At 39.1% G+C, this 25,932-nt stretch overlaps 1 long non-coding RNA gene across 3 annotated transcripts; it reads left to right on the top strand.

Annotated features, from left to right (window-relative positions):
* The first annotated feature begins 74 nt into the window (after positions 1-74).
* Positions 75-24,278, top strand: LOC116522743. 3 transcript variants are annotated; one of them, XR_004256996.1, is made up of 5 exons: positions 1,238-1,278; positions 2,833-3,012; positions 3,902-4,001; positions 15,617-15,692; positions 23,994-24,278. It is a non-coding gene; the product is annotated as an uncharacterized LOC116522743 (long non-coding RNA). The 3 variants fall into 3 exon arrangements; XR_004256997.1 differs by having other exon boundaries at positions 2,893-3,012; XR_004256995.1 differs by having other exon boundaries at positions 75-3,012.
* Positions 24,279-25,932: the final 1,654 nt, after the last annotated feature.

Genomic DNA, 25,932 nt, shown 5'->3' on the forward strand with positions numbered 1-25,932 from the left:
TTTAAAGGATTTTTTTAGAGGAAATAATAGCCATTTAAAATATATACAGTTTTAGCAACTTTTATATTTTTAAATTTGTGAAGCTTTCTGAGATTTTGTGTGTTTCTGTAGTGTTTCATGCTCATTACACAAACACACAAAATCACACCAAGCTGAATGTGACATTTTGTGCTTTTGATACTTGGTTTTGTGAGTTTTCTGTGACTGAGTTTCCTGCTTGTTGTTACAGGGGACATTTTGTGTGCTTTTACATTGTGTGAGAGTTGCACAATGGCATTGTGTTTTTGTTAGGTGTTAAAGTTGCTTTTTGAGCTCTTTGTGGCTCTGTGAATTTGCTGCTTGTGACAGGGACCATTTTGTGTGCTTTTGCAATTCTGCTTGGGCAGAGAGTTGGACTAGATGACCTCCAAGGTCCCTTCCAACTCTGTTATGTCTCTTAAGTCTGTTGCAGGGGCCAGTTTCTGTGAGTACAGCTGTTTTGGCATTGTGTGTGAGTTGCACAATGTTGTATTGTGAGTGTGTTTTACAGTGTTGTGAGTCAGTTGTGTTGTTTTTGTATAAAGTTTGTATAAAGTTGCTTTCTGAGCTCTTTGTGGCTCTATGAGTTTCCTGCTTGTGGCAGGGGCTCTTTTGTGTGAGGTGTAGCTGCTTCTGCATTGTGTTGCTTTTGTATTGTTTTGGGGTTAAAACCAGTTTCTTTGTTTTTGTTTTTTGTTTGCTTTTGTATTGCTCCCATCACTGATCCTCAGCTAACAAAGTGTAAACCAATTATATTTTTCCAAAATATTTTTTCATGTGCCTGCTGAAACATCCAAGAAGTCTTTGACAAACCAGAGACAGGTGGCTGTGTGCTTCCTAGAAACCCATCGCTCAGCCTATGATCCCAGAATCAAGATCAAGAAAAATGGAAGTGAGGAAAGTGCCAATGAGAAATCGATATGGAAACATCTTAAAGTGAAAGATGACTAACACTTTTATATAAGTATTTGTGTACCTCTATTATTGTTTTGTATACTTCTTTTATTATTATTTAAGTATAAATTTGTATATTGTGGTATATCTTCTTTTTGTAGGTCATTATTATCATTGGTGCATCGAAGAGAACACTTTTATTGCTCCTATGTAGGTATGTTTACATAAATATTCTTCATTATTCTTATTTAAGTATTAAATTTTCTTTTTGTAGGTGAAAGGGAAAAGAAGGGATGTCGACTTGGCCATGCCTACCTGGTCACATGCCCACCAAGCCACACCCACCAAGCCATGCCCACAGAACCGGTAGGGAAATTTTTTAGATTTTACTACTGCGGAAATCTTTAGCTGTTGCCGAAATGATGCTGATGTGAATATCAGATGAGATTTTCTGGGGATAAATTTTATAAATGAATGCAACATTGCAACAAAAAAAAAACCTCTACTGGGAGAGAAAAATATAAGACACAAAGTTGAATTTCAGTGTTTTTAGATAATGTTCAACTGTGTCCAATACAATCAAATACTTCTCTATTTATTGCCTGATTATCAGTCATGTGCAATTTAAGACATGAACAATGTGCTGCAACTATTTAGCAAGGGAAACAGGATATTTAGTCCTTCATTATGTACTTAATCCTGACTGCTTGTTAATTATTGTTCATTTGTTTCTTCAGCCAGAATTACTATGAAATAAAGTACACCACTCCACAATATTAATCATAGAACATAGAATAAAAGGGTTGGAAGGGACCTTGAAGGTCTTTTAGTTCAACCTCTTGATTGAGAAAGAGACCCTATGCCGGTAATGGTTAACCTTTTCAGCACTGAGTGGCCATGCATGCATGATTACTGGAGCGCCAGAGCACTAGATCCCGGAAAAGAGCAGCTGGCTGGTGTGCATGTGCACAGTGACAAGCTGCTCTTCTGGCTTCCGTTGCATGCCTGTGCACTGGACAGCTGATCCAGCATGCATGCGCACCAGACAGCTGCTCTCTTCTGGATTCTGGCCCATGCATGCGCACCAGTCAGTTTGTCTTTGTGAGAACACCAGCCATTTGGAGCTCATGTGTGCAATAGAACCTGGAAGAGCAATTGGCGATGGCTTGTGTGCCATAGGTTTGCCATCATGGCCCTATACCATTCCAGACAAATGGCTCTTGAGTCTCATACTTTGAACATTACTGTATACCACCTGAGTCTTTTGACTGATGTTGCATTTGTCTTTTATGTTTCCTGTTTTATATCTCAGTTCCCTTTCCTTCACACTAATCCTTATGTATTGTTTCATTGCTTGTCTTGAGGTTCATGCTTGGGATTAACTCCTAAAGACTAGTCTCCCTCCTCTTCCAGTTTTAGTTTAAAGTCCTTTGGATAAGACTAGCTAGTTATTTTCCAACCATGTTCTTGACAGTTCTTATGATATGTTGCCCATCCCTTGCCAGAAACTCTTCATATAGATCTAGGAATTCAAAGGACTCTTGAGTTCAATATCCCTTAAGTCAGTGATTTACTTCTAAAATCCCTGTTTCCTCATTGGATGTTGATTCCAACAGAAGAACAATATCCAATTCTTGGCTCCTATCTCTTTAGCTTGCATGCCAAGATGCTCATAGCCTCCTGATATTGCTTTTAGGCTTTTTGTCATATTATCCCTCCTCATATAACACAGGGGAAAATGATAACAATCTGTCAATTTAATAATTTTAGTAAGTCTGGTAATCAAAATAAGTCATATCTTTGATGTTTGTGCCTGGGTAGGAGCATAGCTCTCTTGACAGATTGTCCAGTTTACAATCTGATGGTTCCAGTTCTCTAAGTAATAAGTATCCTTTTACCAACACACCCTTTTTTTTCTAGGGGAAGTCTGGTCTACTTTTCTTCCTATCACTGGTATACTTAATGCTGTCCCTTCTCCAGGTGTCAGCACGCTTTCTTTCAGGAGGAAGATATGAAATTGATAGCTCAGCTACAGCAGAGCAGGACTGGATTGGACTGGCCTGGACCATTGGTCTATCTCTAACAGCCATTTATTTTCTGGTATTGTTCCTTATTGTGTTCAGTTTGTTGCAGTCTTTTAGTTGGAGTATTTCATTTTGTTCTGTGAGACTCAGAGTGGCTAGACTTGTCTCTAGATCCTTTACTTTCTCTTTGAGTAATTCATTTAGTTTGATGGATATAATTTGGGTCTTCTGTGGGCAGGAATACATGCAGTACCTGGCATATATTTTGCAAATCACAACAATGTTAATCTTTTTTCTGACTGTGTGTTTTTTCCATGAGTATATTATTCTTCTTGAAATGCTCTGAGTAGTTTCAATGGGATCCCTTATTTGATTTTGATGTTGGGTTTTATTTTTTAAATAATCTTTTCAATACTGTATCCTTTGATTTTTAACATACTAGTTCCATTACTAGGGTTGTGAAATAATGCATAAATGTTAGTCTTTTGCTCCCTCTGGTGGCTAATAAGTTTACCTTTAAAATATAGTTTAAAATTCCGACAGGGAAAAAGCAAATAGAATAAAGAAAATAAAAATAAATAAAAGGAAAAAGTCTTTCAGCTCACTGTCATTGTAAAAGGGTATATAAAAATAGTAACTTCTCAACTGCTCCCAATATTTCAAAGACAGGGACTTGTTTTACAGCAATATTTCTACTTTTGTAAAATTTAGTAGTCCCTGGGTCCTTTCTTTTAAAATTTGTAAAAACCTTAGATTTGGGGGGGGGGGGGGAAACCCAATGCAGAGGCATCTCAGAATTGTATTTCATTGCTCCAAATTTAAAATGGTACTGTTCTCCTGACACAATTTTATCTATGGTCACAATCACTAACGTGGCTAATGATGTAGTTAATGGTTGGGATTTCCCCAAATTCTCCAGGTGTTGGCCGCTTACAGCCCTAATGACCATATTTTGTCCTGTGCAGGTGTTGGACACTTCCTTCCTTGGCCATATTGCTTAGACTGCAGAAAAAACATCTGGCTGTTTAATATTCAACCAGCACTACGGAAAAGACCATCAAACAGGTACAGGTGACTCTTAATTTATGGACTGACCTACATGGCATAACTTTACAATCATATCCTGGTTTTCCAAGGCATAGTCATTAAGTAGATGAAGGGAAAGAACTGCCTGCTGAAGGGATGCAAGCAATTTCCCTGCATGGGCAGAAGGAAATTGCAGGGCTGGGCTAGAGAAAAGAAACTCAGATCCAAAGTTCTTTTCATAAATGCAGGCTTGTAGTTCCCCTCCTTCCTGCTGTAGGACAAGGATTTCAGAAGGACTTCTTTAGTCAGCTTCCACAAAAGCAAACATGCTGCCTGTTTTGGAATGTTTCGTTGTGGGTGGCTGAAACTTTCGGATTTTTATGAATCCGTTTCAAAGCCGAAGAGCCAGCAAGATGTCTCGGTGGTCATGTGGCTGGCATGACTAAATGCCGAAGGGGCATGGAACACTGTTACCTTCCCACCAAAGGTGGTCCCTATTTTCTATTTGCATTTTTATATGCTTTTGAACTGCTAGGTTGGCAGAATCTGGGACAAGTAACGGGAGTCCACTCAGTTACATGGCTCTAGGGATTTGAATTTCCAAACTACTGACTTTTCTGATCGACAAGCTCAGCATCTTAACCACTGAGCCCTTTGACATTGGGGTGGATTTTTATTGATCGGATATTTGGAATTGAAAGAAAGTGTTAATGTAAAGTGGGTTTGAAAATGCGTTTTTTCCTGTATATATAATGCTTAAGTAATTCTTAAAACTTGTAAAATATTTCTGAACGTATATTTGAAAATATCTATGTTAAGAGAAAGTTAAAGAAAAGATGTATTAGCTTAAATAAAAGTTTAGAATTTCAAAAAGGATGCATACAATAAGAAAAAAAATTATGAGAATAACTTGGAGGGAGTGATTTAAATGAATGAGTTAATTGGTGTTAGTTGGAATTTTATTGGTCTGACTGAAAGTCAATTTTAAAGTATGTATGTTAAGAGGAAGTTTTAAAAAGATGTATTAGAACTTTTTGATTTTAGAAATGTTTTTAAAGAAAAGTTTGGTGTTTTAAAATGGATGAAAAAATATTTTTCCATTAAGGTTAAAGAATCTGAAAGAATACAGTAAATTTTGTTAACATAAATGACAATAGTTTACAAAAATTATTAAATTTGTTAGAGACCTCACCCACCCACTTCAGTCTGTCTCTGTTGCTCCTGTCTGGGAGGAGGTTTTGAAGTATCTATAGCAGGCCTACTAGATTCTGTAGCAATTTTGTTCCTTATGCCATCTGTTTTGTAAACTCACAGGATTCTTTATTTTCACCATGTACATTGTATACATCCGAATTAGACTGTGATGTTTCTATGTGTCATATATGTGTATGTATGTACGACTATTCATAATAGTTATCTTTTGAGAGCTAAATGCAATGAAATTTCATTTTAAAGTATGCTGCTTAGCATACTTTAGAAACTTTAAAGTTTCTATTCTATTCTATTAGAAATACAGATTTTCTCCACCAAGAAGATAAAGCAGAAATGGTTAACGAATGTTTTATTCAAAAAGAAGACTATATTTAATTATGTTTTTCATTTGGATATCACTTCTGGATTTTGTGCTGATAAAAAAAATGAAACTTTGACTTGGTTTTGCTAATTAATACATGTTGTTATAGAAATGACTAGTATATATTAATGTGTAAAAAGGTGAAGCTGTAATGTTGTTATTTTCTACTCTAAAAAAAGTTGTGAATAAATGCTTTTTTTCTTTTTTTCCTTGTATCCCATATTTTATTTCTCCCTCTCTTTTTCCTCCCCCTAATTTCCTATTTCTATTTTCCTTTATATTTTATACTGGGATAAAGCAATAAAAGTCATAAATATGAAGAAACAGTTATTTTGGAATTTATTTTTCAAACAAAATAAGTTGTGCCTTTCATTTTTTTAATCATTTTATAGAACTATTGTGTCTTTTACCCAAAAGATATTTTTTAAGGCAAAATTGTTACTTCTTTTTGAAGATCTGCACCATTTTTGAGATTTCTTTATTGCTAAATGTCAAGGCGGCATTAAAATAAGAAAGCATGGAATATCTTTGAAGGTGAAATATAAGGACAGAAAGTTATGGCTCTGTTTTATTACTTTTAAGCAATCTACAGCTTTGGATTGTTTTGTTGTGAATGGCTGAAACTTTCTGATTTTTATGAATTTTCATTAGCCAGAAAGCATTCATTGATTTATAAAAAAAATTCTAGTCTTTGGCCACAAGAAGGAGCTAAGAAGATGAAGATTGAGGATTGCACTGTTTTGCAAAACAAACTGCTTGAGAAATATCTAAATAAAACTGTTTACTTCATAAATTGATTGTGTTCTAAAGATGTTATGAAATTCTCTTAGTTGGAAGAAAAGTAATTCAAAGATGCAATTACATGTAGAACGTTATGACCATTGAGGCAATTTCACAAGTATCTGACAATGCAAAGGAATTAACAGCAACTTTGGAAAAATCGGATACCAGTTCAACTGAAAGAAGAGTTCCAAGTAAAATTGTAACTCTGTTTAGGACAAATTTGGGACTTCTTTTTCATGGATGTTAACAAGGTGGAGAATTCTGTGAGAAAAAGAGAACTCTATATTTATCTGACAGATATTCCAGAGAAGAAAATGATTTTATTCTATGAGGATAAATTGGAGGAGATGACTTAAATTTAATGAGCTAATTGCAGTCAGTTGGATTTTTATTGTTCTGATCTATGTAATCAAAACAAAGTGTTAATATTTTCCGGCTAAAATGACTTTTTAACCCCAAAAAATTATTTCAAAAATCGGGGGTTGTCTTATACACCAGGTATACCAAAAACCAAAACAAACACCGCCAAGTAAAAAGCCGCGCCACCACCAGTGCAGACACCAGCATTTCAATCTTAACCTCTGTGTTCCTCGCCTGGGCACATGGATGGATGAGCGCTGGGATGGCTTAGATCTGGCTGGAAGTCTGGAGGAGGAAGGCACTGAGCTCAAACTACGAAAGCCTGGTAGCACGGAGGCCTTCAGCCGGCTTGGGGGCACCTGAAAATAGGGGGTCGTTTTATACGCCCAGTCACCTTATATGGCGGAATATATGGTAGTTTTATGTTTCTAAAGTGGGTTTGAAAATGCCTTATGTATAATGCTTTAGTAATTTTTTAATGTTGGTAAAATATTACTGAAAATGAATTTTAAAGTATGTATGTTTAGAGGAAGTCTAAAAAGAGATGTACTAAAATTATTGATTTTAGAAGTGTTTTTAAAGAAAGTGTTAAAATGGATGTTAAAAATGCTTTTCCTGTTAAAGTTAAGGAATCTGAAAGAATGGAGTGAATTTTGTTCGTATAAATGATTATAGTCTCCAAAAATTAATAAGTGTACACAGACATATATATGTATATGTATATGTATATGTAAAGGTATATATAATTTCCCACAGCAAGAAAAAAAGTAGAGATGGTTAAACTGATTGCCTTATCCAAAGAAGAGAATATATCTAATATTGTTTCTATTTGGAAATATCCTTTTGTGCTTGTGATAGAAAAAATGAAACTTTGATTTAAATATGAGTTAGCAGTGTGCAGCAAAACCAAAAAAGTTAATACAATCGTTGGTTATATATACAGAGGCATAGAATTAAAATCACATGAAGTATTAGTACTACTTTATAAAACCTTAGTTAAGACCACATCTGGAATACTGCATCCAGTTTTGGTCACCACATTAGAAAAAAGATGTTGAGACTTTGGGAAAAGTGCAAAGGAGAACAACTAAGACGATTAAAGACCTGGAGACATATCAAGAACGATTGAAGGATTTGGGTTTGGCTAGCCTAGAGAAAAGAAGGAATAGGGGTGACATGATAGAGACTGCCACAAAGAGGTGCGGGTATATTTTCCGAAGCATGTGAGGGCAGGATAAGAACAATAGATGGAAACTAATCAAGGAGAGAAGCAACCTGAAATTAAGGAAAAACTTCCTATCAGTGAGAACAATTAACCAGTGGAACAGCTTGCCCTCAGAGGTTTTTGTTGCTTCATCATTGGAGGTTTTTAAGAAGAGACTGGAGAGTCAGTTGTCTAGAATGGTATAGGATCTCCCATCTCCTACTGTATTTTGATTCTGATCTTTTTTCCTTCTTCTAATTTTCCACTACTATTATTTTCCTTTGTATTTTATATTTGGATAAAGTAATAAAATTTGTATAAAGAAGTGCCAGAACTATTAGCTGAAGTTGAAGAGTGTTCAGGAAGATAGGATTGCACTGAATGATTTAAAAGATTTCTGTCAAGTTATTAATAGTATGCATGTCACTTTGAACTCCCAGAGGAAAGGTTAGATGTAAATATCATGTAATTGTAGCAATAATAACAATAATGTACAGCGCATCTAATTTTAAATTTTTATTTTTCTAATCTTAGTTATTCCCTCTTGACACTTTTAAGATCTTATAGAAAAATACTATATGCTCATAGTACATAGAACATTTATTTGATGTTAAAAAAATAAACTTCCCAAATGAATAAATGATTCTTGCTGAAGCTGTGACATACATTTGCTTTATCAGAAGCAAAGTGTTAATTCTACTTATTAGTCATATAAAATTAATTTTTTAAATTATGGATTTCTATTTTACAATTTATGAATTGTAAAAGGTTACAAAACAGCTCAATTTTCAAAAATAAATTAAAATCTTAGAATATGGTGATCTGCAATACTTGTTTACTGGTAAATATAGATGTAAAGTAAAAGCTATTTGTCTAAACGTTGTCATCCAAAAGCATATAATCATAAAGAAGAATCTCTGATCATTAGAAGGTAGGTAAAGATACTCTTAAGAAAAAAGCTGATAGCTGTAAATAATGAGGATACCTGTGAAGCTTACTTCATGAATTCTGCAAGCTGATTCAGATGGCTAAGTGTTTCAGAAGTTTGCAACACATTCCCTGTTGTTAATAGTAGAGAGAGGTAATATCCTCACAATGCTGCGCGTTAGCTGTGTAAATTATTTCCAGATAGATAGTTATGTAGATTTGTTATAGCAAAAATAGAAAATAGTTTTATAACATTTCAATTAAATAATATATATTTATGCAAAAGATTTGGGGAGGAGAAAGGATCAATAAAAGATAAAAGTAGGAAGATCATATAGTGACCACTTCATTATGAGGACAAAAAAACAAAAGTAATGTGGCACAGACTTTCTTGAATTGTTGATCTGAGGGTTGCATATAGCATGATAACAACTCTTCTACCTTGAAGACAGACAAATGTCTACTTTCCAAATATTTTGAATTACAGTTTTTATAATTCCGTATCATGCTCCACTTATCATTTATGTTTCAGCTGGATTGGCAGGTTAGTCCTAGACAGAATTCAGTGTGAAGTATTTTCAAAAAAACTGGTGGAAGTTTCAGCTTTTCTAGTGATTCCACAGCCAAGCCAGAGCCCTATGACAGTTGCAGCCATTCAGACAAATTGAAACTTGATGTAGTAAAACCGAGGCAAACAGATGGAACAATGGAATTGTGTTATTGCATAACATGTGAAGTTGCTGTTGTTTTCAGAAGGTTTGGGCTCTCTCCTCATCACAAATAATTATGAGACAATATGGAAACACCAAATCTGTAAAACCTATGATGCTATGATTTTCATGATTTCATAATGATGGGCTGTGATTGCACTTAAGTAAGAGGACTAAGATCTGGAAGCCCAACTAGATTGATGTACTTAGGTAGGGATGTTCTTTCATGGATTCAGGGAAATTTTTATGTTATTTAACTCTAAACTCTGGAGAGTGCTAAATTTGTGCACTTTAATGTTCTCTCTATTGCAGTTCTTAAGGGCAGATACAAAAATATCCTTTATGAGCTGAGGTTGCATCTTTGTAGAAAAGGCTTTATTAAATCCATGGCCTGTTATATTGCATTTTATTAAGATTGCAAGAATCTACCTTGTTCACTCCTTATTTAACAAGTTAAACTGTATATCTATTATTACCAGATATGCCTGGTATGTCTCAGTTTCTATTAATGTAGCCAGAATTTGCTATAGTGTTTGTAAATATTTTCATTGCCTCAGTAGCCTATTCCATAAATGATGGTGTTTTATTCTGCTGTTAATTTGTTGGATTCTGGTCAGGGACCATAAGAAAGTACTGAACTGAACTTGTACTTAACACTCATATTTAGAATAGTGACAGTGTAGCCTCAATGTGAGAACAAATAATTCTGTTTCTTGAACACATTGCTGCTCAGTGAAGACAGAAAATAAAGACTGTTTTGCAACGCTACACGGATATTACAAAATATGGTATAGAAGTGGAGAGACAATTAACCTTATAAAGATCAGTTTATTAATTGCTATTTTGATAATCTGCAGAGTATTTTATGAATAAGAAGCTGGACTAAAGCTATCAAGCAATATGATTTAGCATTATGAGTAACAAGAGTAGAAGGCAAGGAGAGCAATGGACTTGCATGAGATATATTGCATGTACATAAATGTACCATTTGTCTGATAATATGTATGTCATAAAGTGTATCACTGCAAAATAATTTCTTGTTTGGTAAGAAATTTGAATTTGGCAGTTTTGGGGGGAGGTGGAGCTTCTTGGAAAATTCTGCATACAGCCATCCAAAATCTAATTCATACGGAATATAATTTCCTACTGCCTAAATGTCGCATTCTTCTCATGATAAATTATTCACCAATTAATTTATTATGTGAAGATGCTAATATAACAATTTTCAGGTTTGCGAATGTTTTAATAAGTGGTGGTTTCCGGTGACCATGTCTGAGCTTGGATATTATTAAGTAGGCTTATGTCTGGATAGTTACTTATATATAAGTATATTTTCTTTGGAAAACCCAGAATTGTAGAATAGAATGAGAAGATGAAAAAGTATCTCAAGAGAAATTAATTAAGGCTAAATTGAAGAAGATTTTTTCCTATTTTTGCCAATTTACTTTGTTTTCTGCCTAACTAGAAAGTTACATACTATATGTCTTGAAAGCCAGAAAAAAACCTGAGCTAGCTTCCTTAATCCCCTAGCTTTTGGAAGACAGCCTTTATTAAAAATCATGAGATTAGAGAAAGAACATTTGTGGTCCAGATTAACACTAAGGGACATATCTATTTTACAATGACATAGTCCATAGAAGGTATTTATTGCTATAGTGCAGCAATTCTACTTCAGATTAAATTCCATTCATTTCAATGAAACTTTTGAGTAGATTAGTGGAAACACTTTGGCATTCTTATTGGTGAACTACTTTTGCAACAAATTATACATGCCTATTAGATATGCTATACTGTGGATTAAAATCTATTTAAAAAGATTAAACAAAACTGCCCCCGCAAGGTAGGTGTCAGGCTGTGGGAAATACTATTCAGTCATATGCAAAAAACATACATTGGAATTGTTTTGCAACAAACAAATCTAAGTGCACAATAATATATTAAAATATAGATATATAATGTCAGATACTTATTAAGTCATCATCTCTTTCATCAGAACTAGTCTCAATTGGTAGTATGTATGTTTCCCCAAAAATAAGACCGGGGAAGACGGGCTTATTTTGAGGCCCAAAAGAAAACAAGACTGGATCTTATTCCCTTTTGGGCCTCAAAATAAGTGCTACAGTTTATTTTAGATGGGGTCTTTTTCCCCCCTCATGAACAGGAGGCATACTTCTGCTTGCGGCTGGGCAGGAGGCTGCACGGTGTGCCAGTGTGCTACCATAAGGCAGGGGGTGGTGGAGTTGCCCCACATGCCCTGCACCGGTTTACCTCAGAGCCCCCATAGGCAGGTCATCCATGCCCCAATACATGCCTTACCTCTCAGCTGTGGCACCAGCACTCTGCTCGGCCTCCTGTTCTGTTGTGGCTGCAAGCAAGAAGTGGACTGATGGCCATGTGGGCTTTTGCTGCACATGGTTGCTGGCGTTGCCCCCACAAGGTAAGTATCAGGGTGTGGATGGTCTGGCTGCAGGGATGTGAGGTAAGCTGGTGTGTATGGGGCAGCTCTATTCCCCTGTGTAGGGCTTATTTTGGGAGTAGGGCTTATTTTCAGGGAAACAGGGCTGTAAAAGGAGAAAAACTATTTATAAATATCAGGAAATGCAGGAAAGACATGTTAGTTACTATTACCTAAGGTATCGTTGATTATTGGATGCTGGTGATAGATAAGAGCAACTGTCATTGTCTTTCTGCAAGTGTCATTAATGGATTCTGCATCTGATTTTCAGTCCAATCATATCTATAGGCCAAGGCAGCTTTCAAACAAAAAGTTATTGACATAGCTGCACAAAATGATACTGCAACACATAAACATGTTAAGTCTTTGAAGTGGTTAGTGTAATACAAATCACCCAGTTAGAAAAATATTTAACAACTTATATATGTCTCAACATTTCTGGAGCTCAGTTTGAACAACTAGATTCCATATAAAATATAGGAGCTTTCATGGCGGTCCAATTGAAGAAATAGTCTGTGGAGCACTAGCCATTGAAGACACTGGACACCTTTTTGGATTCTGCAAAAAGAGATGTTTACTTTGATTCTTATTAAAACCTAAAATATATTCAGGTATCCTGGAGAAAATCTCTTACTTTTTGAATGGAACGAATCTGCATATCACTAGTAACATCACACTCTTTATTCAAAGGCAAAGGGGACAAAATATTTAGATCAGATTGGGGTTAACTATAAGTGTGATGACTTATTGTGGACATGTCCTACTGTTTTCTTTGTACCAATGTATTTGATAGGGTCAAATAATTAAATCAATAAAATTTCTTTAACATGAACAACATAGAAGCATCTGGTCTCAGTTTATGCCAGCAAATTGTCAACTGTATCTGAGCTCACAAGTAGCTCACTTGTGAGCTCAGATACAGTCCGGGGGACGGGGAGCCCACATCCTTGAATAAGGAAGTGGTAAAGTCCTTTACCTTTACATTGTGGTCAAGAAAGTTACATGGGTGTGTTTGAGAAGTCACTAGGAATCAAGTCAATTTGAAGAATGCTATTCCTTCAAAGATCTGACTTACCATTGCTTGTACTAGAATGCCAGGTTAGACCCAAATGTGTTCAGATCACTGTACTTACGCAGATACAATATTCTAGTCAGCTGTGGAAGGCAGTGGAGGCACATAATATAAATTTTAAAATGGAAATTTTGATAATGAGCTATCAGAACAAATCACATACCATTGAAACAAGTGTCTTGTTCAGTTTGAAAACAGACTTATTACATAAGTATCCAGTGTAAAAAAATCCCATCTTCAAATTCTGCCATATTTTTTGTTCCTCTGAAAAAGAGCGCGTTGGAGTAGATGCATTTCATTTCAGAGCACACTGGAGTAGATACAGTGAATAAAGGAGTGGAAAATTAAACCATATCATATGCATGCCATACATTTGACCCATAGACAACTCATTTATTTGTGAATCTAAGCTTTCTGGAAATGCATGTGATTTGTTTCCCTTTTTCCTTTGTGGATTTCTTCCAAAACAAACATACATATTATTTCAACAAAGATAAATTCCATAGATCCACAAATGAGGGAGGGAGAACATTTCTATTTCAGAAGATATGAGCTGACATATTCTAGGCAGGTTTAACAACCTATGGCTGACAAATGGGTTCTAATGGAGTATAATTTCCCCTGTAGCATCCCCCATACACATCTAGCACTGTTGATAATACCCTAGTTGTCTACCTATAACTGATAAGAGTTACTACCTATTTCAGCTGCTATCATATTGAGCCCTCTGTGGAAGACATTGGGCATTGTACTCTCTTATTTGTTGCTCAATAATAGCCTCCAAGCCCTATAATCAGCTGGCCACATGCATGTCTTCAAAGGGGAATGCTCCAATTTTCACTGCCAAAACTAATGTTTCTGATTGGTTTGCTCAGATTTGAAATTTTCAAGAGGCATCTGGTTGACTACTGTAAAATTCCATCAAATCCTAATCTTAACAGTACCATTGTAAAAAATAAGAATCTGGCTACAAATATTAGCTTTCATTGTAAAAGATAAGAATTTAAAAGCTAATAAAATATTAACTTCATTAAAACATTACTATATATTGATGTCAAATATATATTTGTAGGTTATGTATGAAGGGTATTTTGGTATTAACTATTCATAATATTAAGAGTTTAAATATATTTAGGAAATAATTACATTTTTGCCTACAGATTTTTAAACAAAATTGAATTCTTTTTTTCCCAGTTAAATGATGATGTTAACGTGGATGTTATATGTGGTCATCATGGTCTGAAATCTTGTTTCTGATACGCAAAATCATCTTGAGGAGATTAAAAAACTTTGTATTGTATTCATAAATATTTAAGCTAGACCATTTTCCTCATTTCTAACTCTAATAAATTAAAAAGTAACTGGAAAGAGTAAAGTGCAACGACAGACTTGCTGAAATCTTAAAGATAACTCTGCTATATTTATCTGAAAAGTTAAACTATATTTAGCTGGAAAGCTAAATATGCTGAAGGGCAGGGAAGGAAGGGAAATGTAAATTATATATTTTAAATCAAGCAGAGGTTTCTGTTTTTCATCTAGTTAGGCAATACTGTTTACTAAATTGAGTTCTACCTTGAAAAATATATGGTGTGCTGGCACAAGAATGAATATGACTTTTAAAAAAATTGGACAGATGTGAGAGCCTTTTGCATCTGTCTTCACGCAAAGAGAAAAAAATAGCACAACCTACTAAAAACAGAACTGTAAAGGAAAGAATAGGAATAGAGATTAAAATAAGCAAGAAAATGATAAAAAAAACACCTGTCCCTTCTAGATGAGTTCAAGCCATCAGGATTGCATCCCAGAATTCTGAAGGAACTGGCAGATCTCAGAATCGTTGAACCATATCATTCAAAGTTCCTGTGTCAGTGTTCCAAATATCATCCAAAATTAAATCAGAGTCCAAGGCAAAGTATTGCTCTAAGTTCCAATTTATTAAGAGAGACATGTTGGCATATCTGTGGAAAACGCGAATCTGAAAGCTTCCTGGGTTTTCCACCCAGTTGAAAATTCATGATCTTGCCCCACACTCACAAGTCCATCACATGGTCTAATCTTCCACTGCCACACTATCATTTCCACCCATCTAATTCCGGTCAGGTGCAGAGGTGCAGAGACAAAGAATGACCTTGGGCTTCTAGAAAGGAATGTTTTATTTTGACAACAACACATTCTACTCCTTACTATTCCCCCTCCCAATTCCCCATTAATGAAACAGCAAAGAGAGTGTGACAGCCAAAGATCCTAAAAGGAATATGACTGCAGGCCTGATAGGCAGCCTCTCCTCAGAAGAAAAACATTTCCTGAAAGAGAATAACATAGGGGTTAATGTAACCGAATTAACCACCCCCCCCCCCCCCCCCCCAGAGGGAGACCCTTTGGCTTGTCAGGAAACTTATCATGGAATTGTTTTACTAACATATCTGCTTTTAGGTCACAGCTTTTCACCCAGGTAGCTTCGGACAAAAAGTACCCCTTCCAATGCACTACATACTGTAAGCGACCTCTTTATAGCCTGGAGTCTAAGATTTTTTTCACCTCATAATGTGTCTCCCCTTCTATTACTACAGGAGGAGGAGGAGCTTGGGTGGACGGTCTTATGCTGGATCCAATTACTGGTTTCAACAAGCTACAATGAAATACTGGGTAAATCTTTCCTAGAATTCTGGGTAGACTGAGTTGAACTGTAACTGGGTTAATTATTTTCACTATTGGGAATGGATCTAGAAATTTTGGGCCCAATTTCTTGCTAGGCATTCTTAATTTTATGTATTTGGTAGATACAAAAACTTTGTCCCCCGCACAAAAGGGAGACTGGAGCGAGCAATGTTTATCAGCTTCCTTCTTGTAGGCTTCTGCCGCATCTGCTAGAGGTTTTTTTTTTGTATTTTCCCATCCTTTCTTTAGACTGTCCATCTATTCATTCAGAGACATGGAGGAGGGAGATTCTCTAGACAGCTCAGGCATGGGAACATATTCCATACCACTGGTAATCTGGAAAGGAGGTAATCCATTGCTATTGTGGACCACATTGTTGTACGCCACTTCGGCAAAGGGTAGCAAGTCCGACCAGTTGTCTTGCTGATAGTCCACATAACACCAGATGTATTGTTCCTCCATTGCATTGGCCCTTTCCGCTGTGCTGTTCATGCTTGGATGAAACACTGAGCTGAGTCCTTGTGTGGACCCAATGGACCTCTCCAAAACTTGGCAGTGAACTGAACTCCACAGTCTGAAATCATCCTCTTGGGCACCCTGTGCAGGTGATAAATGTGTTTCACAAACATTTTCGCTAATTTCTTTGTGGACGGCAACCCTGAGCAAGCGATGAAATGCGCCTGCTTGGAAAACAAATCAATAACTGTCCAGATTACTCTGTTCCCTCTACTATCTGGGACCCCGATGATGAAGTTCATTGCGATTCCCTCCCATGGTCAGCTAGGGCTGGCCATTCATTGTAGTAGTCCAGGGGGTTTCCTCGGCCATGTCTTCATCGTTGTGCAAGTAGCACAGCTTTTTACATAATCTTTCACTTCCGATTTCATCTTTGGCTACCAAAATTGATGCCTGGTGAGGTGGAGCATTTTTAGGATTCCAAAGTGACCTCCTAGTTTCACATCATGGCTTTGCTGTAGAACTTCCAGCCTCAATCCCACTGGTACATACAGTTTGGACCCCTTCCAGGCTAAGCCACAGTTCATCATTAAAATGTCCTTGTTATGAGCTACGGGTCTGCTGAGAGTGCTGATTTCAGCTTTGTTGTCAGCTTGGCGTGGCTTCAGGTGGTGATCTGAGCTGCCTTTTGGAGGGAGGAAGAAATGATGGGGTGAACAACTTCTTCCTTCTTACTGTCGTACTGCGGTTTCCTCGACAAAGCATCCGCCAACAAGTTATTTCCTGCGGGGATGTGTTTAATTTCGAATTTGAACCTTTGGAAGTATTGTGCCCAGCGGACTTGTTTGGGGGATAATTTTCAATGGGCTTTGAGAGCTTCGAGGTTTTTATGATCAGTCTAGACCTCGAATGGTATATCCCCCCCCCTTCCAGGAGATGTCTCCACATGAGCATGCTCCATCTGATCACGAACGCCTCTTTCTCCCAAATGGCCCACTCCTTTCAGCAGTGATGAGTTTTTTGGAGATGTAAGCACACAGCAAGAGGTGGCTTTCTTTATTCTTTTGCAGTAGTACTGCAGCTATCGCTACATCACTAGCATCCATCTGGATTATGAATATTCGCTCTGGATTGGAATGTTGCAGTATGGGCTCTTGGGCAAATAGCTGTTTTAATTTCTCAAAGGCTTTTTGACAGTCCATTGACCACTTTAGGGGTTGGATTGTTTTTGGCTTTGTTGGGGAAGGTCCCATTTTTAATAGCTCAGTCAATGGGAGGGCAATTTCCGCAAAAGTTGGAATGAATTGTCTATAGAAATTGGTGAATCCAAGGAAGCTTTGTAGTTATCTGCAATTACTTGAAGGTTGCAAGTCTAACACAGCTTTCACTTTTCCTGGATCCATTTCTATCCCCTCATTGGAGATGCAATAACCCAAATAATCTAGTGAGGTCTTGTGGAACTCACACTTCAACAACTTTGTGTATAGTTTGGCGGCCAGAAGTTTTTTCAGGATTTGCCTTACCAGCTTCACGTGTTCTTCCAGGGTCTCAAAGAAGATCAAGATGTCATAGAGATAAACAAGTACTCTGCAGTACAGGTGCTCATGTAGCACCTCATTTATGTACTGCATGAAGACTGTGGGTGCTCCTTTTAGCCCAAAAGGCATGACTTTATATTGAAAGCGGCCAATGGGGGTGTTAAAAGCAGTCTTCCACTCATCTCCCTCTCTAATTTGTATGCAGTAATACACCTTTCTCAAGTCCAGCTTGGTGAAGATCTTGCCTTTAGCCAAGTGGTTCAACATATCTTTCATAAGGGAAAGTGTCTCATACCACATTCAAGGCCTGCAGTTCAACACAGAGATGAACATTGCCATCTTTCTTTTCTCTGAAGAGCATTGGAGCCGCTATTTTCAACTTCGCTGGTTCAATAAAGCATCCGTGACCTGGGAAGAAAGCCCATTGTGGGGCTGCTTGATTCACAGGTTGCAGCCCAAACATCAATAGCTGGCTAAGGGAAGATATGGCCCAAGCCCCTTTCTGATGACTGGGTTGATTTTCCCATGTTGGTGGCCAAGCAGGCAGCCACAGGCATCTCTCCCATCTATGACCTGGGAAGAAAGCTCAATTTGGTGGTGCTTGATTCACAGGCTGCAGCCCAAACATCGGTGGTTGACTAGTGAGAGATGCTGGCCAAATCCCTTCCTGCTGGCTCAGCTCATTTAACACTGTATGGAAGGAGTAATTATCTCCACTTCAGTCCTCCAGTCCATTGTAGCTTTTGCTAGTGAAGGAGGGGAAATATCCACTCACATTTGGCTGCACATGTTGGTCTGGGAGGCTCCAATCATCTTGCTGGCTGCTAGATGATTGCTTTGGTCCCTCAAGCCACGTGTTGAAATAGCTTTTCCAACCTCCTCTGGCTATGATCACATCTTCCCAGATGCTATAAATATCTTGCCTTCCTCCTCCACAGATTCCTTTGTAAAAGTGGAAGGTTTGCAGATAAGCGACTGGTCCTCTGCCTTCCATTCTCAAACACTCAATTTTCATCTTTGCTGATATTTTACACTGACCAGGTCAGGTCAGTGTTGGGAGACAGCACTCCTCGCCAGCGTCTCGTGCCGAGGTTGCTGGTGATTTAATTTTAAAGGAGATTCAGGTTAGTGTCAGTGTTCCAAATATCATCCAAAATTAAATCAGAGTCCAAGGCAAAGTATTGCTCTAAGTTCCAATTTATTAAGAGGGACATGTTGGCGCATCTGTGGAAAACGCGAATCTGAAAGCTTCCTGGGTTTTCCACCCAGTTGAAAATTCATGATCTTGCCCACATACCCACAAGTCCATCACATGGTCCAATCTTCCACTGCCATGCTATCATTTCCACCCATCTAGTTCCGGTCAGGTGCAGAGGTGTGGAGACAAAGAATGACCTTGGGCTTCTAGAAAGAATGTTTTATTTTGGCAACAACACATTCTACTCCTTACTATTCCCCCTCCCAATTCCCCATTAATGAAACAGCATAGTAAAATAATAGAGAGTGTGGCAGGCCAAAGATCCTAAAAATAATATCACTGCAGGCCTGACATCCTGGAGCACTGGAGGATTACTACATGTCTGGAAAAGAAGTGATGTGATCCTCATTTTCAAAAAAGGGGAAAAAAATAATCCAGGAAATTACAGGCCAGTCAGCCTAACAACAATATTTTGAAGATCCTAGAAAATATAATCAAATAACAGATCTGCAAACACTTAGAAGCAAGCAAAGTTATAAACAGAACTCAACACAGGGTGCTCAAAAGCAGATCATGCCAAACAAATATTATTTCATTATTTGATGAAGTGTCTAAACTAGTGAATCCGCAAAATGCTGTGGACAGACTATACCTAGATTTCAATAAGGCACTTCATAAAGTGGACCACAATTTACTTCTTTGTAAGTTAGAAAAATGTGGGATAGACAGCAACACCATTGGATGGATTTGTAACTGGCTAACAAACCACACTCAACATGTAGTTCTTAATTGAACCATGATCTACGTGGAGGGAATTAAGCAATGGGGTATCCAATGTTCTGTTTTGGGCTCAATACTCTTCAATATAAACAATATAGATAAGGGAATAAAAGGGAAACTCATTAAATGTGCAGATAACACCAAGCTTACCTGCCAACAACACAGAAGATACAGATGGATCTCAACAGACTTGAAAACTGTGTCCTATCTAACAAAATGAAATTCAATGATGAAAAAAGTAATGTTTACACTTAGGAAAGAAAAACTAAATGTATAGGTGCATATTAGATGAGACTCGGTTCCATAGCAATAACTATGAGAGTGATCTTGGAGTCCTAGTGCAGTGGTCCCCAACCTTTTTATCGCCGCGGACCAGTCAGACGAGCCTCCCTCGGCCTTCCGGACCGGCGGGTGGGAAGGCGGCCATCCTGGGCGCGCGTTCCGCAGGGCGGGGCGGGGGGCTTCCTTCACGCCAAGGCCGACAGCCCGCGAGGCCGCCCCGCCTCCTCCTCCTCGGCCGCCGGGGGAAGGGAGGGGGAACCGACCCCGCAATCCGCTCGCTCGGGCAGCCCTTTTTCCTCGCTGCAGTTCGGCGGGGGAAAAAGATGGCCCTGTGTCCTACTTCGGGCGGGCGGGCGGCTGGCGCGGCGGAGGCCGGCTGCTTCCGAGGGGGTGGGCCTCCGCGCCGCGCTCCATGAAGGGAAGAGGGGGAGAAGGCGGGCTGCGGCCGAAGGGCCCCCGAGAGCCCCGCCGGCCTGACACAAAAAGCGCTTCGGCAGAGCGGCGGGGGGGAGGGGCGGGAGGCAGGTGACACTCCAGGAGGGGGGCAGAGCTGCGCCGCGAGTCTTACGTAAAGCCCCCCCTCCCCGGCGGAGGAAAACATCTCCCACCTGGGTGGGGCTGCGCGCGAAGTGCCTCTCGGAACGGCGAAGCTCCCCAAGTTCCCCCGAAACGGCCGCGCTACGCCCCTCCCCCCCGCAACCTTAGTTTCTCCTTGGGAGGAAAATGCAGCGCCGCCGCCCCCTCCTGCCCCCCCTCGTCATTCCACGGGGCAGGCGGGCCGGGCGAGTCCGCGGACAAAGTTTCGTCTCCCAGGCAGCCTCCGCCAGCAGCATCCCAAGTTCGGGCCGAGGCCGCCGCCGCCGCCGCCCCCTCCCTCCCGGGGCGAGCAGAGCAAGAGGGCGGGGGGGAGATCGGGCCTCCCCTCGCCCCCCCAGCCCCGCACATCTGGGGCGGCGGGGGGGGGCAGAGAAAGGGCGCGTTCATGAGGACTACAAAGTTGCAAATATGGCCCCCGGCCGCTGCAGCGATCATGGCCCCCGGCCGCTGCACGGCCCGGTGCCAGGTACTCCACGGCCCGGCACCGGTCCGCGGACCGGGGGTTGGGGACCACTGTCCTAGTGGACACTTGTTTTATTTTATGAGAAAGTGGTGTTACTAAAATTATTAATACTTTTGAGGGGAAAATCACTTCCTTATATATTTGTTTTCCTTTACTGAATTCTTATTGTTTTGTTTCTTTTTCTTTTTTCACCTTTTTTCTTTTTATTTTTTTAGTGTGTATTGTTGTTGTAGTTGTTGTAATATATATAAAGAATGGTGACAGCCAACTTTGTTTTCAATGGGGCGATGTCCAAGAGAATAAGAGCTGTAGTAGAAAAGGTCCATCTTTTGAGCCCTACCACTATATTAGCTGCCAGAACCCAGAACCTGTCCTCCTGCCAGAATGGATAGGACAGGACAACTGGGGATATACCCAAGCAATGAAAAGCTTTAGCAATGATGATCAGCACCTTGAATTCTATCCAGAAGCACAATGACAACCAACATAACTCATAAAGCCTTCTTCAAGTTGGAGTTGCGGGTCCAGGAAGACTCATAAATATTACCCTGGGTCTACAGGGCGGGGCATAACCTTTTCCTAGGGGGTCACAGCAAGATCGACAGCAGTTTACAACTTCCGCGACACCTCATTTTAAAGCCCATAAAAAACTGAATTGAATGAGCTATTAAATGTTAAATTTGCTTTAAGAATGGCTGGAAAATTCGATTCGGAAGAACAAAGGATCATTGACAGAATAAAATGCATTGCCTTTCGAGAGGCTCGCGATGCTGGAGCGACGTTTATCAATCGAAAATGGATTGCAAACAAATTGAAACGTCATCCGGATTGGGTTACTGATAATTGGAACAAAACAGCCCAAGAATGTTTCACAAAATTTGGAGAAGGGCGTCCTCTGCAACTGTCCCAAGAAAGCAAAGCCATCATTGCAACTGGCAGTCGCAAACAACGAAAAGGAAACCGAAAAGTGGCCCAAGAAATCCTTCAAATTCGTGGAAAACGAGTTGATCAAAGGACAATCGGCCGATATCGAGAACGAGAAGGTTTGAAGCCATTCCACGTCATTTGCAAACCATTGAAAACTCAAACACACGTTCAAGATCGGCTTTGGTTGTGCGATTGGTTGTCTGAATGGACCGAGGAAGATTTTCTTCATTTGGCGCCATCTGACGAATTCTTCGTTTATGCCATTCGAAAACCGAATTTCCAGAACGATCGAATTTGGGCTAAAGACGTCGACGACATCGCCAAACATGAACGATATCGACAAATCGTTCGCAATCCGACTTGCATCGGGATTTTCGTCATTTTCACAGCCAAGAAACTGCATTGGGTTTTGAAGGATAAAGGGGAATCCTGGGATGGCAGTTATTTCCGTGAGAAAATTTTATTGGAGAATGTCATTCCATTTCTCAGTGATCCAGACAATGTCTTGGTGGTTGGTGAGGCTGTCTTTCTTCATGACAAAGCTCCTTGCATGCGTGCAAATGCGACTCAGCAATTGTTAAAGGAAAACAATGTCGAATTTTGGGGCAATGACGTCTGGCCGGGAAATTCGCCAGATCTCAATCCGGCAGAGAACATTGGGGCCATAATTAAGGATGAAGTGGAAGCTCTGATGATTCAGGAGCAAGGTCAAAATCGATATTCGGTTGAAACTTTGAGAATGAATTTGGAAACTGTGTTGAAAAATCTGGAAAATCGAACGGAACTGTTTGAAGATTTGTTGTGTTCTTATCCACCTCGTTTGAATGCTGTTCGAAGGGCTAATGGTGGTCATACTGACTATTAAATCGTGTCAATAAACTCAGTTTTTGATGGGCTTTCGAATGGTGTATGAATTATTTGTGGTGTTATTACAAGTGTTGCTGTGACCCCCTAGGAAAAGGTTATGCCCCGCCCTGTATTTGAGTGCCATCTTATTCAGAATAAAGTATAGAAGGTGCATCAAATCAGAAGGTCTGAAAACTCCAAGCCATCCAATCTTGCTTGGGTAGAGACAATCATACAATCTCACCTAGTAGTTTTCAAGTATATGTAGGAGGGGAAAGAGAACCACAGCCCATAAAGTGGTGGCTGTGGACTGGATCAACCCACCCCCCTGCCATATATGTACTTGGAGCTATGTTTTAAATTTTCAATATAGCTTAAATACTTTATTTCAGGCAATTTTATTTTAAGTGGGCTCTTTGAGATAACCTTTAGTTACCTGAATTATTTATGATTTGCTGATACACCATTTTTCTTGATGGATTAAAATATAAAGGTACTTTAATTAAAAATAAAGTAGAAGGACTTAAAACCTTTTGGGAAAACATTTCACAGTCTTATTTTTTGAGCAAGGTTCTGTGTTTTCTATATTGTTTTAACATATTAACATATCATAAGAAATCTGTTCTTATGTTCTTTCTTATACCTAGAAGAATTAGAAATCCTTCTAATTTTTGTTTTTGGCAATTCCCTTTCAAACAATCAGACAAAGAAAGAAGAAAACCCAATATGTGATGTTAATGTCAGTTTCTAAAAAATAGTGTCAAGATTGATTTGCAAGCCTCTTCTTGACAAAGAAGCTAAGGGGGGGGATGGGTATGATTGGAATGTATGGAGAGCTGGGAGGGAGAAAAGAAATTTACATGAGCCATTGGTAGCCTGAGAAAATCTTGCAACCCCAAGGTCAGACACTGAAGATTTTTGGAAAATACAGACTATTTTCCCAAAATAAAATGCTTAACCTGGATTGGTAGACAATGGACACTGGGCAGCCCGGGGAAGGATAATGGGTTTTTTACTAACCTTAGAACTGTCTTTGCTTCTTCTGTATCTATATGAATCTGTCAGTAAAATTATCCTCTTGGTAAAATGAAAAATGCCCCCCCCCCCAAAATGTTTCTTTTGCTGGACATGCCAATGGGACAGTTGACATACAGTGATAACAATTCAACTACCTAAAATATCTTACTCCTTTCTTTCTACAGATCTCAACTCTACTAGATCCAAACAGAGATGGAAAGAGAGCAGTCATGTATCTTAATTATGTAACATTATTGTGTAAAACAATTTATTTTGGAATTACCGTTGTGTTGTAAAATTTTATCTTTTAAAAATTATATTAATTTGCCACCCTTTTCCCAAAACATTTTGGATCTTAAAGCATGAGTTGTAAGAACTTTGTCCCCAGTTTTTTAAGGAGAATTAAGGAGAAACTTTCTAACAGTGAGGACAATTAATTGGTGAGGCATTCTGCCTTCAGAAGTTGTGGGTCATCACTGGAGGTTTTTAAGAAAAGACTGGACAGCCACCTGTCTGAAATGGTATAAGGCAGTGATGGCGAACCTATGGCACGCATACCAGAGGTGGCCAGCGCACATGCGCACCTAGCCAACTGAGTTTACCCTTTTTAAAGCCATTTTTGCCCTCCCCAGGCTCCAGAGGCTTTATAGGAGCCTGGGGAGGGCGAAAAGAGCCCCCCCCAAGCCCTCTGGAAGCTTCATGAGTTTCTGTGAAGCCTCCAGAGCACAAAAAACCGGCCCTACGGGCAAACCAGACGTTTGGGAACGGACTTCCAGTTTGCTCGGAGAGTGATTTTGACTGCTCCAGAGGCTTCAGGGAAACCTCTTGAAGGTTCCTGAAGCCTCCAGAGGGTGTCCGGGGGCGGGGGACGCTGTTTTCACCCTCCCCAGGCTCCTATAAAGCCTCTGGAGCCTGGGGAGGGCAAAAAAGCATGCAAAAATGGGGGGGGTCGCACCTGTAGTACGTGCATGTGCATTGGTGGAGGTGTAGCACATTGCATTATGGGTGCAGCATACCCACACACAACCCCCTGCGTTCCCCCCACTTATGGCAGGTGAGCCAAAAAAGGTTCGCCATCGCTGGTATAAGATCTCCTCTTGAGCAGCAGGTTGAACTAGAAGATGTCCTAGGTTCTATCCAGCTCTATTAATTCAAAATTTATCTGCCTTTTGATTAATTTAAACTAGCTTCTACTAACTCTCTTGAGGACATTGGAAATGTGAAATCAGTGCAGCTGTCATTTAAGTCAATATCCTCTGGTCATATTATGTATATCAATTTGAACTTTCAATAAAAATAATCACCAGATTTTGATAAGTCAGAACAATATTTTGAACCTTTGTGTTTGTGTAGCTGTAATATAAATGCAATGTTATTTTAAGGCAAGCATGATTTAATGAGAGACCAAACAGTATTTTTGGCACTCATAGGTGTTCTCACAAGAGCAGCTGATTAAGATGATCTAGTTCTTACTATTACTTAGCATTTTTGGTTACTTTATGAATTCATTTGGAAGGCATTACATGAAGTCCTCAAGGTAATACTCTAAGGGAAACTGCCCATAAGGGTTGTAAGCAAAAAGTGTCTTCAAATGACTCATTTTTACATTTTAAAAATTGTATTAGTTAACAAATCAACTGGGATGTTAAGTGAATAAAGATTAGACTTGTTGTTTGCTTTGGTTTTGTTAAATGACCTCTGTGATTGTTATGTGAATGGAGAAACTTGAGAATTTGCTGGACTCTGGAGCAGGCAAGGTTCTAGCGCCTCCTGGCAGATGTCAGTCTTCAAGGCAATAGCAATAAAAGAAGCAACTTGGCAGCAATGTCTAGTTCATTCATCTAATCCTTCATCCCATAGCAATGAGGAGGGGGGGGGGAGGAAAGAGAGTGATGTTGTAAAATCCTTGAATCTTGATTGGTCATATGACCAAGTGGGAAAAATGTGATCATATGGGCCTCAAAAATTGTGTGTCATAGCTGTGGGTGGCAAAGGGCAGTCACAGGACTAAAAAATGGCCACTGCTTCAGGAGTGACTGAATCCAGGTCACATGACTGTAGTGGCTTCTTGTTGATCTTGTTGGTTTTGTAACTTTAAGTAATCATTAAATGGCCATTTGTACC

The sequence above is a fragment of the Thamnophis elegans genome, chromosome Z (assembly GCF_009769535.1).
Source record: "Thamnophis elegans isolate rThaEle1 chromosome Z, rThaEle1.pri, whole genome shotgun sequence".
NCBI lineage: Eukaryota > Metazoa > Chordata > Lepidosauria > Squamata > Colubridae > Thamnophis > Thamnophis elegans.